We start from the raw sequence: 13,175 nt of genomic DNA on the forward strand, positions 1-13,175 counted from the left end.
TCGCCCCCGCGCCGTGCGGCCCTCCCCCGCCGGCGGCTCGCGCAGCCCCGGCCTGGGAATAAAGCCGGAGGCGCGCGCTGCAGCCCAAGGCGGCTTGCAGGAGGGGCGGCGGGGGCGCTGGCGCCCCCCTCCGCCGCGGGCCCCGGGGACGACTCACCGCGAGCTCGGCCGCCGGCCTGCGGTGCGCGCTCCGGGCTGCTGGGAGCGACGGTGCTGGGCGCTGAGGACCGGCCTGGCTCCGCCGCCGCCGCCGCTGGTAGCAAATGCGGATCTGAAACCCGGAGAGAGCAGAGGCGCTCAGAGACGGCCACCGCCGCGTGCTCGCCGCCCAGGCCCCCGCGGGGTATTTATGTGTCACATCCAGGCGGGGGGACAAAAATATTCCCCCTCCCCCGAAGGATGGCGAGGGGCAGGAAGCCAGGCACGGCCCGTGTGCGGCCTCAATAAATAAATAATTTAATTAAATGATAGATATAAAAAAAAAAAAGAAACCACCGGAGGGGCCGCGAACTCACGCCTTCTTGGAGCCGCGCCAGCGCCAGAAATAGCCCGGGCTCGGAGTCCCAATTAGAGGAGCGCAGCCCCGGCTCAGGGGAGCTTAAAAAGAGCGACCCAGGGGCAGGGGGGACGGGCCCGCCCGCGCCAGCCGTGTCACTGAGGTGGGGCGGGGCCATGCAAATGAGCCCGGGGATTTAAAAGGGCGGCCGCTCGCCAGCCGCCGTCGCGGCCGCGCGAGTGGGTGCTGACTGCCGGGAGGGGCGCGCTGTGCTCGGCGCCTGGGGGCGGGTGCGCGGGAGGCTTGGGCTAGGAATCCGAAGCGTCGGCCTACTCTCCACTGTCCTGGGCCGGGAGACCTGGGAAGGGGTACCGAAGGATCACCAAAGAGTTTTTCGGGGGTACAGGGGGAGGCGTCCTTACTGCTGCCTGAAACCCGGGACCCCAGCAGTCACCTCTACGGGTGTGTGGGCCTGTCGCCCACGAGGCGCAAAGATGTGGGAGGTGTTGGCGTCTACGGGGTCTGCGCGGGCGGGAGTTGTGGAGAGAAACGCGCGGGTTAGAGAATTCCGCGGCCTACCCGCCGCCCCCTTAGCCCAGTTAAGCGGCTGGTAGATTTCCCCTGGGCGGACAGGTGTCGGCATGTACATTTCATTGCCAACCCGTGTGTGGCTGACGTGAAATCCAGGTCTTGTGAAATTCAAAGGTGAAACTTGTGAAATCCAGAGTTTTAATTTATTAATGGCCGCGAGTAAACCGTAATCAGGGTGCAGCCTTCAAGCAAAACAAGCGATTGGCTAGTTGCAGGTAAACCTGAGGGAAGGTTCGTGCCTTTAGGTGGTCTGGATGGTTTGGAGACACACATCCCACTTGCTACCCGTGCCCCCACCCTACCCCGCGTTGTGACTTTGTAAGAAATAAAGCGTGAGCCAGTGGTCGAGTCGCCTGGAAGCACTTTGAGGGCAGGGACTGAGTCCACGCAAGCCATAACCGCCACACGCCTGGCTCAACAAAGACTTGTTGCACGACCTAAAAGGAAGCCAAAGTGGGAAGATGGCGGGGAGGGCGGTGGGAAAAGAAAGGGGTGCTATGAGAGACGCGCCCTGCAGGCCAGGCCCGGGGCCTTCCGGGGCGCACCTCCCCGCCCCTGGTCCCTGAGGCGGCCTTCCACACCTCCCGTGATGCAGGGAATTGCAATGCGGTCCAGCGACACGGCTGTGACTCGTTTTTCTTCCTCCCCGGCCAGCCGAGGCCCCGGCCCAGCCCCCTCCTCAGGGGGCGAACCGGCGGTGGAGGGGCGACGCCAGGAAAACTCTGAGCCCGGAGTGGAGGCGGGGTGGGGAACCAGAGGGGCCGGGCCTCCTAGTTTCAGGAATGTTTCAGGAATGTTTCCGGTGGGGGTGGGGAGCCGAGGCGGGAGTGGGCCCAGCCCCCACCCGGGGCAGCACGTGCTCGGCCGGGTGGGGGCGGGGAGGCGCTGGGGGCCAATAGAGCGGGTTCTAAGATGAAGGCGCGGGCCTGGGGCCGGCCTGGGCTTGGGGTGGGCGGGGAGGCCACCCCCGGCGCGCCCAGGTAATATGCAGTTCCTGATAAGTCCCCAGGCTGCCCCTGGAGGGGAGAGGAAGTCACCGAAGGGCGGCCTGAGGGGAGAGGAGGGTGAAGGGGAACGAGAGGGAGAGGCTGGGGGAGGGGCGGCCTGCCCCTTTGTCTGGAGCCCGGGGTGGGGGTTGGGCAGGGTGGAAGGCGCGCTGCTCCCTCCATCTTTGTACCCTGTGTGCCGAGCGCGCGCTTAGTAGGCCGAGAGTAGAGTTGGCTGAATGGCATTGAGTTGCTAGCTCCAGGACCTTCGCAGCGTTGAGTGAAGAACGACCCTTCAGCCCTTACCCTAGCTTCTTAGGTCACAGGCCCCTGCCAGCAACCCAGGCCCCCACGTCTGGGCCGGGGATAACCCTCACAGAGCCAGGTACCCCTAGACACAGCCCTCCCCAAGGCACCCTAGGCTTCTAGGCCAGGCCTCGGGCTGATGGCCAGGGAGGTATGGGAAGGGGTCTTACAGCCCCCTCCTGGACATCCCTGCCCTTGTGTGGCCTGTGCTCGTCCCTGAAACGCAGGTGGGGAAGGGAGAGGGACTTCTGCCTCCAGTGGGCTGTGGGAAAACTTGGCCAACTTTTTGGCCCACTTCTCATTAGCTAACTTGATTTATTTTTCCTACTCTTATTTTCCCCTTGTCCTGATTTCCTCACTGACTTGTTTTTTTACCTTGTATCGTGTATTTTTGTAAGCCACCTCAATCCTTCTCTGGAAGGAAGCAGATATAAATAAATTTGTAGGCAAATACATTAGCTTGTTCCTCTCCAGGATCACCCACACCCTTGAAATCCAAATAACTCCACCCACTGACCCTCACCTCCATGCTTTCTGGATTGCAAATCCCCCAAAATCACTTCCTTTCTTTCCTCTTTCAATAAATATTTATTAAGCAGAAGGGTGAGTAGTAGAGATACAAAAAATTAATAAGACGTAGTCCTTGCCCCAGAAAATTTCATGTCTAGAGGAATCAGAACTAGGAACACACCAGAGAGTGCTAAAGTGACTTGATCCCCAAGATGCCATGAGGCAGAAAGCATTCATTCATTCATTCATTCATTCCTTCCTTACTTACTTACTGAGGGCCTACTATATACCAAGAACTGGTCCATTAGTACAATCAGTAAAATCAGTATAGTTCCCTGTGCTCTTAAAAAAAAACTTAGACCAGGGGGTCAGGTGCTTAAAGACAGACTTAGTAGGTGCCACCAGAAAGAGGATGGGACCTCTGGGTATTCAGGGAAGTCTCCTAGAGGAGACGGGCTTGAACAGGCCTGAATGGGATTTGGATAGGTGGGGAGCCATGGGGAGCAGGCAGGAAGAGGGGCTCTTCTAGGCCTGGGACATCAACAGGGTTGGTCAAGGCCTGAGGGGTCCCAGGGGAATCCGTCACATCAGAATTAGTCTTCACCATAGGAAGCATTTTCTTACTGTCAGAGTTGAATTATACAATTTCTATAAGGACAGCCCAGTGAACTTCAATGACCCCAACAAACAGGGAGTTCGGGTCAACTTTATTTTTCAGGACAGCTGAAGGTTAAGCTTTTACCTGCACTGTTGAAATTCTCCCTGATGTGTGTTAGTTCTTTCCCTGCCCTGCTAAGTGGAGTAGGAGGAGCCTGACAAACTCCCAGTCATGGCTTGGAAATGTAGAGATTGTGTAGGTTGGGGTGTCTCTTAGCATTTCCCAGGGATTCATGTCTGACATCTCTCCAGTCATGTATTTGCTTATCAGTGTACCTCTTGCTCTGAGTCAGTCTCAGCTCTTAGAAGAGTAGAGAGGTTAGTAGAGGTTTCCTGAAAGGCATGGGAATAAGGTGTAACAATGTTCTCTGTGTCTGGCCCAACATGGAAAGTAGATGGGAAGAGGCAGGGAGAAGAGGAATAGGAATTGTCTAACCCAAGGGTTGGCAAACTGTGGCTCGCGAACCACATGCGGCTCTTTGGGTACGTACATGTGGCTCTGAAGTAAAATTGAAAATGAAAATAAAACTATCATAGTTTCATTTATAAAATTTTTAAAGGATATTATTCACATAATGGTGATTTCATTTGTTTTATGGCTCTCGAATAATTTTTAAATTGTTGTGAGGGACAGGATTGGCTCTTCCGTGCCAAAAGTTTGCAGACCCCTGGACTAACGTATTGTCCAAACCAGGATGCTTTTTAAAGTAAACCTTTTACTGATGAAAATTGTACATACAGAAAATGCACAAATCCTGTGTTCAGCTCAACACATTTTCATAAAAGGAACACCCTTGCGTCACTAGCACCCGGCTCAAGAAACATAACATTTCCAGCCCCCCTTATGTAACCACCATCCCAACTTCTAATAGCATCCTTTAGTTTTTCACCATTTGTGGTGTGCATTGTACGGATGGAATCATACGTATGTACTCTCCTGAGTTAGTTTCCTTTGCTCACATTATGTCGCGATTCATCCATGTTATTGCACATGGCTGCAGTTCAGTCTCATTGCTGCATAGTTACATGGTATGAACGTACCACAGTTTATATACCTACTCCATTGAAGGGCATGTGGATAGTTTCCGGTATGGAGCTATTACAAATAGTGCTGCTGTGAATGTTTTAGAATACGTCTCGGCGAGTAGATGTGCACATTTCTGCAGGGTACACACCTAGGAGAGGAATTCCTGGATCATAGGATATGTGCGCCCAGCTATTACAGACAAGCAAGACACTTAAGAGTAAAAGGGGGTACTAGTAGTAGTTATGACCAGACAATGGCCATACACCAACAGAGATTGACCCTGGACCATATTAACCAAGACTGACCCATGCAGCAAGATATAGGGTCCCCCTGGTACATAGTGTTGGACTGCTCTCCTGGAGAGTCACCCAGCTACTAGTACATCTGGTCATCTGGCAGGATCAGGCCTTGAGGCCCTGCTGACCACAAGCTCTGCTGCCAGGAAGCCTGGCAGGCCTAGAGTGGGAGGAGGGCCTCTTCCTTCCAACTTTCGAGGGAAAAACTCTCCAATAAATAGGAAGGCCCAGAAGGCAAGCACTTCTCTCTCCCCTGACCTGAGCCAGCCACCCGCCCTGCATGACCCCAGGACACCATAAACTTTATCAGTATTCTTCTTCAGGGCTGGAACCCAGGAAAACCCAGCTCCTTTCCAACCTCAGACAAAACCTGCGGGAAAAGGAGGAGTTGATAAGCACCTACTAAATGCATATTCTCTCTCAGAGCCCTCAGAGCCCCTACGAGGTCAACAATGCTCCCATTTTACAGGTGTTAAAACTGAGGCTCAGGGAGGTTAGCTTGGGATTCTGCGTCTTTCTCCTCCACTGCTTCTCCCAGGCTGGGTGAACTTGTTGCCTTCTCCCAGCCTGGCCAGATGGATCCCACCAGGCACTGAAATGGGCACTGGGGACATGGCCTTGAACTAGGTATCTACATTCCCTGTCCTCGAGGACTTAACTCTGGGTGGGGTGGAGAGACAGACAAATACATGGCAGTTTCACCAGTGTGGTACCTACTGTGATGGGGACTTGGGGAGCCCAGGGTGTGGGCAGAGCATGTGGGGAGCAGGGGGGAGCAGGGTATCTGACATGGGGAGAGGCTTGGGGCTGTGACAGACACATGGCTTGGCACTCAGCACCATTCTCCACACTTTTTTTTTTTTAAGATTTTATTGGGGAATTGGGGGAAGGAACAGCTTTGGGGAATTGGGAAAGGGGAACAGACAAGTTGCTGTCCTTTTGTTCTTCAGTCTAGTTGTGGAAGACGTCGCTTCACTGGCCCATGTTGCTCTCTTCCCAGCTGAGGCAGATTGGTTGCTGGTCATTGAACAGCTGCTCACGCCAGCTGCCGGCGACTCACAGCAGCCCAGTTCCAGGTTGAGCTGTTGTTCACCATCTTAGCTGTAAAGGGCGTAGTGTCACTGGCCCATGTGGGATCCGAACCCGTCCCTGCTGCTCAGAGCTCACGTTCCCAAGCCAACTCTTAACCAAAGAGCCACTCAGCCAGTTCCCCCCACACTTCTTTAAAGCTACAGGTTTGGATGTGAATTAGGTCCCATCAAAGGAAGAGTGAAATTTAGAGGGAGGAAACAAGGAAAGAGAAATATTGGTCTGTGGGCTGTAGAGGCACAGGCTTTTCTGCAGCAACCCCAGCGTCTAGTCACCAGCTTTGTGAGGGTCAAGAGGCAGGTATGGTGGCAGAAGGGCCTCCTGCCCCTGATCACAGCTCAGCTGCAGACGGGGCCTCCTGATTCCACCCCGCTGATCAGGGCATAGGCAGGCAGTTCAGTAGTGTTGTTCCAGGAGGTCCAGCCTAGAGCCAACTCCTCTAGTTCTTCCAATGATTTTGTAAGCACCTAATTCCCTGTATTAAATCGCTTTCTACTTAAAACATAAGGTGCGTCCCTCCTCTGCTCAGAATCCTCCAAGGGCTCCCATTTTACAGAGTAAAAACAAAGTCCTCACAAAGGCCCATAAGGCCCTGCAGCCTGCCCCACACCCCCATCTTATCTCCTATCTGTTGCTCTGCTTCAGCCACACCAGCCTCCCCAGATGTTGCCCAGACCTGCCAGGCATGAGCTCACCTCAGGGCCTTTGCACTAGCCATTCCCTCTGCCTAACATGCTCTTCACCTAAATATCCTCAGGGCTTGCCTTCTCACTGCTTTCAATATTACCTGCCCACACTATTCAAAATTGTGTATCTCCCCCTGCAAGTCTCACCCACTTTACCATGCTTCCCCACTCCCCTGTAATACTTGTCAATTTCTAACATACCCTATAATTAACTTTTCTATTGAACTATTATCAATAAAAGTGATATATATTCTGTTTTCTGTCCAGGATCCCCCCACTGAAAGGTCAACACCATCAGGGCAGGGAATTTTATGTGCCTGTGCTCACTGGGGTATCCCCAGGGCCTAGCACAATATTCAAGCTCAGAAAATGTGGTGAATGAAGAATAATTACCCAAAGTGATTTCTGTTATCAGCAAAGCCCACGCCCCAGGGAGTTGGATTGGGGATCTGTCCCTAAACTTCAAGGCAGAGAAAAGGTCAAGGAACTCAGCAGATGGTCCTGGGAGTGACGGTGGCCCAGCCTGAGTGAGACAGGACTTTTGCATCTGACAGACACTTGTTTTTGTCTCATCAGGTTTAAATCGCTGTGCCATCGTCACCTGATCTCCTGCACACAGACTTATTTCTAGTGGGCATTACCTTTAGATTTCATAATTTGCCAACAATCATTGGGATTCTCCCCCTTCTTTGGTCTCAGGTTTAGTCATCAGGAGCTGACAACCATCTTGGTCTTTGGCGGGATGGGTTCCTCTTTGGTGACTAACGGTAGTGGTGGCAGCTCACCAGAGTGCACTTCAGGCGAGTGTAAGATTTATGCTCTGCATGGAACAAAATAATTTCCCTTTGGTCTATCTGACAATGTCCAGTGCAACAGCCTCTGCAAGTAAAATGCCCCCAACCATGCTGCCCCCTCCCACTCAAGAAAGGCTGAAAATACAGGTGCTTTAAACTTGTGCAGCCTGTGGAAGCCCCATCCATGTGAGCTGGTGGGAGGAAGGTTAGGGCAGCGACTGTGGGCCTGTGACCTGTTCTCTGGAGGCTGGGCTGTGTTCTGCAGTCTGGCTGGAAGCTTTGCGCTGGGTTTGTCTCCCCAGGCCACACGCCCACTGGGGTTGGATGTCCATGTCAGCTCATTAACCAGCTGTAGGGCTTAGGGACTCAAGTCCTGTGGCTTTAGCCACCTTCTCCCACCCACGTCATACTGGTTTGGGAAGAGGCCCCAAGTTTTCAGGAGATTCTCACACAGTATTTGACTTCTGTTTTTCGTCTCTATTCCTTGCCTGCTTTCCAAGTGGGAATATGTCCGGGGCTGGGAAAGGGGACATATTTTGAAGGCCCGTGAGCTGGGGCCTTCAAAAATGACTGTTTTCCATTACTAGCTGTCGGAGATTCCTTCCTACTCCAAGTCTGGCTGGTCCCTTCTGACTCCGCAGTGGGGGATGCTGCTCCTATTGAGGAGATGTGTCTTGGGGTCACCCAGTGCTCTGTCTCCTCCAGGCCACCCTGTACCCTCACCCTGAACTTTTCTTAGGGTTGAGAGTGTGGCCCTGGGGGCTCCATACCAGGAAAGGGTAGAAAGGGGTGCTGCTCGCCTGCTCCCAGAAGCACACCGGACGACGGGCCCAACTCACAGGACCACAGGACTGGGCCAGAGTCCGGAGAAGGAAAGGAGGGCAGGGTGGAGGTCGAAGGGCGGGGGCCTGGCTGAGAGGAGGTGGGCTCGGGTGGGGGAGGAGCCAACACCAGGCCCGGGATTGGTCGGAATCCTCCAGGGCTTTGTTTTATTCTTCACTACACGCACGAGCCTCGCACCAGGGCTTAAGGGAGCTTTGGCGCTCAGCAAAAGTTTGGTGAATGGATGGATGAATGAGAGCGAAAGGGGCAGGGGGAGGGGCGGAGGAAGTGGGTGGCTGGGGGGGAGGGCAGAGGAGTGGAGTGGGGGAGGGGAGGTTGCCACTGGCGGGAGAGCGAAGGAGGAGGGAGGCGGGCGGAGCAGGGCGAGCCTGCTGGTCTGGAATCTGGCTAGGAGGAGATGGCGGCGGGGCGGGGAGGGCCCAGCAGGCTCCTTTCCCCACCAACCTGGCTTAAACCTCCGCGCTCCCTGCTCATCCAGCCTCCAGGCCTGTCCCCGCCCCGTAGTTCTTGGGGGTCGTATTCCTCCAAGGCCTGGTCCTCACTGTGAATTGTTAAGTAAAGAATTCTTTCTTTACTTACTTTAAGACACTTAGGGGGTCGCTGGCCCTCTGGCTAGAATACCTGAGTGGCCCTGGCGGGGGGAGGTGAGCAGTGTCAGTGTGAGGAGAAATCCACGCTTGGACACGCCCCTCCCATCCCCACCTTATCTCTGAGATCTGGATGGCGGGAAATACAGCTACTCGGATTTGGGCAGCCTTGGAGAGTGTGGGTGTGTCCCTAGGAGTAGAGAGGGGTGAGCAGGTGAGCAGAGAAAACCCAGGGGCTTCCCCTCTGGCACCTGCCAGGGACTTCTGCGGGAAGCAGTAGAGCTCCATGTGGGCGGTGCCAGGGAGGAGCTGCTGACAGTCAGGTTTCTGGGTCACCGTCTAGGGTGCCCTGCCAGTTCCCAGGCTTTGTGGGTGGGGTGGGGTGAGAGGTGAGGGTGGTTCTGCATCCCAAACCCAAACCTTGCTGCCTCCTTTGTCTGGGACTTCTGGGCCTGCTCCCACCCCCCACTTCCAGCCTTGATGGAGCCTTGCTGGAACTCAATGGAGTGCCCCACGGAGGGCCTGATTATTGATCCTGACCTTCCCTTGAGCTTCTGGGCTTGCTGGCTTAACCTGCCATGCAGGTGGGGTGTGTAAAGGCGATCCAGAACCTTAACCCTTGGCTTGGGGGCTCCCTCTCCTCCACCCCTGCTCCCTGGGCTCTGTCTACAGTTTCTATGCATCCTTGTTTCTAGCAGTTTTCCCCTTGGTGGGAGGGGCCTTTGGGGGCAGGATGACCTTCATGGGCAGAAATCTTTCTAGATCCCAAAGAGGGAATTCACCTTCCCAGATCTGTGAAGTTGGCACCTGCTGCTTGCCCCCCACCTTGGCATTGGCCTGGGTCTAGCTGAAGATGGTGGCTTAGTCCCCTAGAGGTCTATAATAAATACTTTTCTCTGAAGAGATCAAGGTGTCCATTACACAGTCAGTGAACTGAGGTCCAAAGAGTTTAAGTATCTTGTTGGGGTAGAAATGGATAAAAAATGGACAGTCTCAGGGTGGATAGGGGGCTAGGCTATCATTGATGGCCATTAAGTGTTGGGGGTAGAGGGGTTATGACTCTGAGATTGGGAGGCTGTACCCTGGTCACTGCTACAGACAGCTAGAGGGGGTGGGGACAAAAAGAACATTTAATGAGTGTGCATTACTCTAATCCACACAGGAAGAATCATGTTCCCATTTCATAGATAAAGAAGTTGGGGCTCAGCAAGGTTAAGTGACTTGCCAAGGCCAGTGGCAGAGCCGGGATTTGGAATATCTGTGGATCTCACTTTTCTGAGTCCTGCCCCACCTCAGCTGGCTCTCCCCACCCACTTACCCTGCTCTACTTTTTTTATTCCATAGTCCTTATCTGACATCTAGACTACCCTGCCCATTAAGGTTACTACTATGCACAGAGGCAACTGAGTACTTGAAATGTGGTGAGTCTGAATCGAGATGTGTTGGAAGCATAAAGTCCTCACTAGATTTCCAAGGCTTGATACAAAAAAATGTAAAAATGCTAATTTTTTATATAGTGATTACATGTTGAAATGATAATATTTGGGTATATTGGACTAAATAAAATATATTTTTAAAGTTAATTTCCTTTGTTTCTTTTTACCACTTTAATATGGCTACCAGAAAAATCTAACATTACATGTGTGATTTCCATTCTATTTCTATTGGATGGTGCTGGTCTAGATTATTCGCTTATTTATTATTTATTGTTTATTGTAAACCCTCTCCCTGCCATGTCTGCTCTTGGAGGGCAGGAGTTGAACATTTTGTTCGCTGTCTTGTTTTGTTCACGATCATATTCCAGGTTTTCGGAGCTTGGCACTGGTTTTTATTAGAGGTGTTCAATAAATATTTGTTTAACTGAATCCAACAATCTGATTGCAGGTCAGTCTTAGAGGGTTGCGGGGAGAGCCCCAGGGAGGGGATCTTTCATCCCTGTAGCATCTCCTTCTACCACCGTACACAGGGCTCCACAAGGTGACCTGGTCAACCCCCAGGGAGCCCTTCTTGACACCCCGTGTGGGGACATGGGTCTAGGGTCTGGCTGCCGGTGAGCGATGCTGGCTGGGGCACTCACCAGGCCTTTGGAAGCTGGCCGAGGGATTGCCCTGTGGAGGTGTAGGGACAGACTGGGAGAGCCGCTGGGACACTGGATGCAGGTCCCTCGCCCAGCCCCGCCCGGCCCCACCCAGACCCAGCGAGGAGCCCCTGTGCGCCCACCCTCTGGCAGCCGCTCACCTGGGAGCTGGCGTGAGAGTCCTCGGCCGCCGTGGGCCTGGGGTGTTCATGTTCATGTTGTTGTCTGCGGGTAGGGTGTGGGGGTGTGTCCGGCCCGGGCTCACACAAGGTCACTGTGTCAAAGGAGCCTTCCGAACACTTTCTCTTTCCTCGCGATTCGATTGCGGCCCCGAAAGCCCCTTCCGTAGGGACTTCCCTCCGCGCCTGACTCACGCTGCCTCATGCGTGTGACTCAGGCCCGGCGCCGCGCCAGCCCTCTCTCCCCCTCCCGGCCCTGCCACCGAGCCTGCCGCAGGGGCGGAGGGACAGGCGGCGACAGGAGGCGGGGCACGCAGGGACCGGTTTCGGGGCAGAGATGGGACTGTAGAGGCGGAGATGGGGGGCTCAGAGGCACAATCTAGAGAAGGGTTGCCGAGAATCTGAGCTCTGGGGGATGGACAACAAGTCAGAAAGCCGCTATAGGAGAGACTGAAAGAGGAAGACAAGAAGACCGAGAAAATGGGAAAGTGGAGAAGCATGGAGACACAGGAAAGGGAGCCAAAAGCCTTCTCAGAGGCAGAGAGAAGGTGAGAGGATGGGACAAGTGACAGGATGCGAGGAAAAAAGGGGAGGCAGAAGGGCGTGGGTGCTGCCGCCCCTGAATCCTGCTAACACCCGGGGAAGCTGGTGCCAGGCAGGGACCGTGGACTCTGAGCCGTGCTCTCTCCTCCCTGCTCCACCTTACCAGCCCCATGACAGCGGGCAAGTTACTACATGTTCCTGGGCCTCAGTCTTCTCATCTGCAAAATGGGAGGTGGTAGTGGTGGAGACTAATCCTGTCTCCCTGTGCTTGTTACTCTCCCCTTATCCACACCCTTGCCCACCCCATCCATCCTGCGCTGACTAGTGCTATGCCTGGGAGGCTGACCTCTTGGCCCGCGTCCCTGGGCCCTCTTGCCAGCTGGCTTTCTGTTAGGCAGTACCTACTCACAGGATATCCTAGAGGAGAGAAGTTGAGGTGGTCCTCCCCTGCCCTGGCCCTGCTTTGGCCCCTGATCTGGCTGTGCTGTGTCCCGCCATGACTGCAGCTGTAGGCACACAGCATCTGCCCCTTGCCCTTTCAGCCTTGGGAGACACAATGACTTCCTGCCATCGCTGGTCCCATTGCCAAATCATTGACCCCCTTCACCCTGCCAGCATCCCTGTAAAGAGCCCTTCCATTAAAGTTTCTTGAAGGCTCTGGGTTGGGTTCTATTTCCTGCCAGGGCCCTGACTGCTACGCAGCAGGGGAGTACTAAATGAGGTGCTCAGAGCTAGGTGCCCCATAAATTGCAGCTCTTATTGTCATCCTGCTCCGTCCTTCCAATGGTGGGGGTATGATAACCTTCTGCAGTGATATACAACATTAAAAAGCACTTGGATACCTATTAGCTCTTTAAATCATCACAGTGAGTCCGTGAAGCAGGTGTGGGATTATTCACTTCATTTAGATGAGAAACATGAGGCTTATGCATTTAAGCAGCAGCACAATCTGATGAGAAGAGTGGCCATGGGCTGCTTCCTGTGGGTGATGGGCCAGGTCAGGGAGGAGGCAGCTATGAGTAACAATAATAATAGTAGCAGCTAAGATGTATCAATACTTCCCAAGTTCCAGACACAGTTCTGATATACTCTTATTAACTCACTTAATCCTTACACAACCCTATGAGGCAGCTGCTATCCTTACTGCATTTTATAGTTGCCTTAACTGAGGCACAGAGGTTGAGTAGCTTTCCCAAGGCCAGGCAGCAGAGCTGGGCTGGAAGGCAGTCAGTCTGTTGTTGCCTGACAGCCGAATTCTATAAACACGTCCCCCCCGCATTTAGCCTCTAATCCCATTAGCTATGAGAGAAAAGCCTAGGTATGACCAGAGGCAGTAATCTCTCTGAGGGAGTGCCTCGGTATGACCAGAGGCCGATAAGACTCCATCTGAGGAGTGTCTCAAGGTGTATTGGGACCTGTTGGGACGCTAACAGTTAATCTCCTCTGGGAGGACACAGTAACAAGGTGTCCTGGGGCTATGTGGTGGATATGTGAAGGCATAGCATATG

At 53.8% G+C, this 13,175-nt stretch overlaps 1 protein-coding gene and 1 long non-coding RNA gene across 3 annotated transcripts in view; both read right to left on the bottom strand.

Moving 5' to 3' along the window:
* Nucleotides 1-653, bottom strand: part of HMGA1 (high mobility group AT-hook 1) — a 9,157-nt gene extending 8,504 nt beyond the window's left edge. The window contains exons 1-2 of one of the 2 annotated variants that reach the window (XM_019660931.1): nucleotides 516-653; nucleotides 158-271 (exon numbers count right to left, since the gene is read on the bottom strand). The gene's annotated coding sequence lies outside the window, so the exon portion shown is untranslated. The remainder of the gene's footprint in view (nucleotides 1-157; nucleotides 272-515) is intronic. The other variant, XM_019660932.1, reaches the window with a different exon arrangement.
* Nucleotides 654-5,927: 5,274 nt separating this feature from the next.
* LOC109392414 (uncharacterized) lies at nucleotides 5,928-11,362 on the bottom strand. Its single transcript, XR_002126051.1, has 3 exons — nucleotides 11,107-11,362; nucleotides 7,286-7,464; nucleotides 5,928-5,970 (listed from the first exon to the last, which is right to left on the bottom strand). It is a non-coding gene; the product is annotated as an uncharacterized LOC109392414 (long non-coding RNA).
* Nucleotides 11,363-13,175: the final 1,813 nt, after the last annotated feature.

This window comes from Hipposideros armiger, unplaced genomic scaffold (genome assembly GCF_001890085.2).
Source record: "Hipposideros armiger isolate ML-2016 unplaced genomic scaffold, ASM189008v1 scaffold_331, whole genome shotgun sequence".
NCBI classification, from domain to species: Eukaryota; Metazoa; Chordata; class Mammalia; order Chiroptera; family Hipposideridae; genus Hipposideros; species Hipposideros armiger.